Raw genomic sequence first — 5,816 nt, forward strand, 5'->3', positions numbered from 1 at the left:
TATAAATAGGCTTAGTGATATCATGATATGAGAGCATGTCTCCGCCAACAAACTATTTTTACAGTTTGGCGGGCACCTTAATCAATATAGCCAGGTTATTTTTTTTCTGATAAATGATTCATTTATTATTATTTTATTATTTATTTATGTGCTAACCCTGCAGCTCCTTAGAGGTTGCAATTCCTCTCACAAATGATCCTGCTAAGTAGGGCTGATCTCTCGATCCATTTCATTTCTCGTCTTCTCGAGTCTCAAGGCTTTTTTTATAAACCGTAATATTTTAAACCGAGTCCGCTTTTTTGTTATCTATCCTATACATTCATTGTATGGAAGTGAACAGCGCCTCCGACCGGTTACTTGCACTATTGAGTAATATTCTAAAACGGCAAAGAATTCATGGTAGAAGCTAAAGCTTATAAATCTTATAATACATCGGCGACCGGTCTGGCTCAGTCGGTAGTGACCCTGCCTGCTAAGCCGCGGTCCTGGATTCGAATACCGGTAAGGAAATTTATATTTGTGATTTATATTTGTGGTGTTCCTGAGTCATGGATGTTTTCTATGTATTTATAAGTAATTTATCTATTTAAGTAGGTAAATATATCGTTGCTTTGCACCCATAGTACAAGCTTTGCTTATAGTTTGGGGCTAAGTTGATCTGTGTAATGTGTCCCCAATATTTATTTAAGGTGCTTATAGGTGATTACGAATGACAGAAATGCTCGGGTAATTTCGAAAGGGGAATCTTGATATGATGGAAATAATGTTGATTTTTATGCGACTTTCGAAATCAGACGACTTACGGATTTCCCTAATGCACCTTATATTTCTTTATTTATTTATTTACATCGATACGAGTAAACCATACTTAGAACGATTTCGATTAAGGTAAGTATTTAAATATGAAAAATAATTGTAATAAATACTGCTTACGTAAGACTTGAACAGCCTCTAAGAGAAATTAAGAATTTGTGTTTTATATTAAGCTACGTTCCTTGTTTCAAATTTCTCGTGTTATTTTGGCAGTCTAATAGAGGGTAAGTGCAGATGAGGTAAAAACCCATCGCCCCGATAATGGGCTCTGGCTTCCAGGTCACCGCACTTACCCTAATGTGAAACTATAGTTTTACAAATTTGGGGAAACATGGAGCTACGAAATACGAGTACCTATGGTAAAATATAGGTGTTTTGTGGTTACATGTAGGTATTATAATTAATTCGTCTATAAAATTCAATATTAATTGTATTTAAAGCCCTGATTAGAAATATATGACTACGCGCCATCATAGATGAAATATAACAAGATCATACCATCCCATACATTAAAATGCGACCGCCTAAGACCGCGCTTACACTCCACCACACATAGATGGCGCCACAAAAAAAATGTCTTGTAGCTTTCGATTATACTTGTAGATGGCGTTAAGTGTCACTTTTGACATAGATTTACGGCTCGGAATTGACACTTAATGCCAATCTACAAATAATCGGTGGCAACAAGGCATTTTTTTGTGGCGCCATCTACGTGTGGTCGAGTGTAAGCGCGTTCGTAGGCGGTCGCATTTTAATGTATAGGATGTTATGATCTTGTTATATTTAATTTATGGCACCATATAGAACTATTTTCTTCACACTAAACTGTTTATTCAGGCTTTAGTTCATCTTAGAGCGGAAGATGAGATGGCGGAAAGACCTTTTTTTTTTTTTGACGGAGTGGGAATGCTGTTGCGCACGCTGTGTGGGACTCGCCATTGCTTTCCCTTCTCCTGACGAGAAGGGGAGAAACGGCCCTACCCACTAAACCCACTCCGGCGTTTCACCCTCTTTTCCGTTGTGAGAGCGCACTGGGTTCGGAACGTTTCACTTCACCACTGCGCTCTCCGATGGCGGAAAGACCAGGGTGGCTAGCCGAATGGCACAATCGCTCACGAAACGCTCACGAAACGAAGCGCTAGTAGATATCTATCTCTATCGCGCTTGCGTATTGGCGCGACAGAGCCAGCGGCGTATCGCTTTCGTTTGGCGTCGGAGAAATGCCATTCGGCTACGGGGCCTGGACTCATTTTGTGGCGATTGGCGGGAGCATGCACAAAACCGTGACGAGTGGCGGAAAACAGGGGAGGCCTTTGCCCAGCAGTGGGACACATTATAGGCTATAAAAAAATCTTAGAGCATAAGAATGGTTGAGGAAAAAAAACATTGCGTTCCGATAATAAGCTCCCCGACCCGACAGCAATTCTGTACTATGTATGTATGTATGTACTTACGTAACAGAAACCTAAAAATTAAGATAACGGCAATATTTAAATAGCTATACCGGTTAATATTAGGAGTGTTATTCCGAATGCTAAATATGTACTAATATGGTCATACAAAAAATTACTAAAATAAACAATACGAGTATGAAAATTAGGAAAACAACAATTCCTGGCCGGACCATACGTTTCGACTTCGACTCATGAGATCAGGGGATCGATTTTTGAATTTCGAATGCACCAATTCGCCGTTCGAAAGTCTGTGGAAAACGACGGAATGCTATTTTTGAAGAAGGACAGGCAGTAATTTTAAAACTAGTGGTAATGACCACTCGTTTTCGATTCTGTTAGTAGAATTTAAATCGCTAGTAGTGGAGATATTATTGGACGAAATCGAGTGGCCGAGATTCAAAAATCGGCCCCCTGATCAAGATATTCCACAGTTTTGGATATATACCTAAGTCGACAAGCGACATTGTCACTGGCCTACCTAATTGAATGGAAGTATCATCAACAAAAGAAGTAGTTCAGCATCAACTCCTTAGTAGTCAAATTTGTATGCCAACAGTTTTGCTGACTGTACATAGTCTTATTTTCAATTACTCAGGTCCTTAATTATTAGTGGTTCGTAGCTGAAGGGTTACGGCTTATCACTGAAGCGTTTATGAAAGGGTCGTGAGCAAACAAGTTTAAATGGACCAATATTGACGCTTATATTATAAATGGGAAAGTGTGTGTGTCTGTTTGTTTGTCCGTCTTTGATTTTTTAAGTGGTGATAGTTGGCATAGGCTACATTTTGTCTCTTTCTAGCCCACCACTTCCCTAAAATGGGAAGTGGAAATTTCTATGGAGCATTCCGCAATTTTCAAATTAACCGCGAGCGAAGTCGCGAGCAAAAGCTAGTACGTACATATATTGAAACTGCTGTCAGTCCCTACTAGTTGGTAAGTCTTATATTAAAATTGTAACAGTATATTTGTGTGTTTCTCTGCTAAAATTCTAGATACATATGTATCATAAGTACTTTTTTTTTATGGGATAGGAGGCAAACGAGCAGACAGGTCGCCTGATGGTAAGCGATCACCGCCGCCCATGGACACCCGAAACACCAGAGGTATTTTAACTTGTATTTTTTATATTTTAAAATTAAAACTGCAGGACTAGCCATTTTTTTTTTTTCATTATTTCACTTACGTTTATATTTGGTCTGACGATGACATTTCGGACATTACATTATTTTTACCCACGATCACGAGCAGAATAGACTAGTTACTATAATTAACTTGTAGCTTGTAGACTCGATTTTGTATGGAAACTGTTTGACCAACCGACCGACGACAGTTTAGAATGCTTTCGAGTGCCTAATTCGTTAAATGGAAAGGGCAGCTTTATAAAAGCTATGAATATAATAATATATTTGGGAACTGTGACGTTTCCATTAAGCTACTTACTCTTTACTAAGGTTAAATTACAATTAGCCACTTGTTCCTTGCAACTTATATACTCTGAATGGTACTACACGCATCAAAACAACAGTATCCTCACTGTCACCTACTGACATTTGAATAAAGAACAAACCGCCATAAACCAATCCGAACGAGCGATCTAACTCCCATTCACCCATTCAGTCATTCGTTCACACGCCCTGACTCACCAAGCTCATTGTTAGTGCAATTATGTATCGTTGTAAATAACAATACTTGAACTTATTGGGCGGTTGGACGTCTTAATTCCACGCGTGGGCGGAGGAGTGCTACAGTGGATGCAAAATTGTGATCCGATTTTTAAAGGATGCAGAATAAAAGACCCATTTTTACTTAATTCTGGTGGATAATACACAAATACAAACTATACGATAAAATTGTTTCTCCATTGTGTTAGTGACGAAGAACCAAGGTGATTTGGCCCTCTATAGGGCACATCTTATTGTTCGATAAAAGATGAATATGACAAAAAATCACATTTCTCGTTTATTATTTTGAAAACCTTAAGATGACAAAAATTGCATGACTTGATTAGTAAGGTAAAATCTTTCTTTTTGTGTAGACTTCAGGATCGATTGTAGTAAGAAGTACCCAAAAATAAAGCTTTAAATTAATTGTCATTAGTCTTGGATCGAGAGCGAAGAAAATTAGCCCGGAAAAACCTTCTTTCTAGAAAACAAATAACAAGTGAACTTCCTCTACTTAATCGTGAGATTTGAAACAAAGAGATTCCAAACATCACTGTAAAGACGCAAAAGTCAATTATTTATATCAAAACTTGGGCCATTATGGATAAATAAACACCAACTACAGTTCGACTCATAATTGCTCGCCGCGACACTCCCCTGAAATCGTTCATTCAATTTACGACGCGTTGAGCGAATGAATGGCTGAATGGATGAACGATTGAGTTGTTAGCACTTAGCGATCGGAGATTTGTTTGTGTTGATCTTGAGCCTTCTTCATTATTATGATAAATAAGAGGACTCTATTCCGAAGTAACAAAGACAGTTTTGGCATTTGCTTGTTTTGGTGTGGTGAAATCAATAGCATTTTATTGCCAGGTTAAAAGCAGTACATTGAAAAATTAATTGCGTTGGTTTTAATTGAATTATGATAAAAATGGGCATTCAATACCTGTTGATACATGGGAAGGTACCGCACTGACTTTAAATAGACCCATTTACCTACTTTAGTACATAAACATGTACCTAATGACCACCTTTTTAGCTGTTTACACCATGTAGGTAAGAAATTGTTCGGATTTATTTCTTATTGGATAGGCACTGACTTGAGACTTCAGTAAAAGGACTAGTGCTCGACACTGTACACTGCTCTATTTAGTATTGGATATGGGCACATTGAACAACGAATATTTTTCTATAAATTTATGTGGGTATATTCGAATTTAAACCCTTACTTAAACCTTACATATGTACAACTAGCATACTTTATACAATATTTGGATCGAAAGGCAAAAACTACCATTTTCTAGGAAAGCATAAGCAAATAAGATCAGAAGAAAAGGAGCTCAAACTATTTAAAGTTATGAATGTCATGATGGCACCCTCAAAACTGGCGAAAGGTATATTACACAATAAACAAGATTAGATTCAATATTACAAAGTTAACCCTTTGCCAACCCCTCTCATAAAATCTTGAAAAACTCCCCAAAGACTTTTGAAACAACTACGACATTATTTATAATCAAAAAGTTCATTTTACGAACATTATAAAAATTAAAATAATATTTTTTACAGCTACACTTAACACTATGATTTCTTAATGACTGTTGCCAAATTATATTTATGTTTATTACTAAGCTGAGATTTTAATGTAATTTAGATATTTGTCACCAACAAAAATGAGAAGAACTTTGAAAAAACTTTAATATTTTTAATTTGAGTTAGTTGCATTTAGGTACCTACATAATATTATTGTGTGCCCTACCGTGCCCTTACCTACAGGGGATTAACTGGAACTAAATTTACCTAAATTAACATCTTATTGTAACATGACAATGCAACTTCCTGCGTAGACACATTGGCACCGTCTCACCTCCAACGGACCAAGATA

This window comes from Leguminivora glycinivorella, chromosome 15, assembly GCF_023078275.1.
Source record: "Leguminivora glycinivorella isolate SPB_JAAS2020 chromosome 15, LegGlyc_1.1, whole genome shotgun sequence".
Lineage (NCBI taxonomy): Eukaryota > Metazoa > Arthropoda > Insecta > Lepidoptera > Tortricidae > Leguminivora > Leguminivora glycinivorella.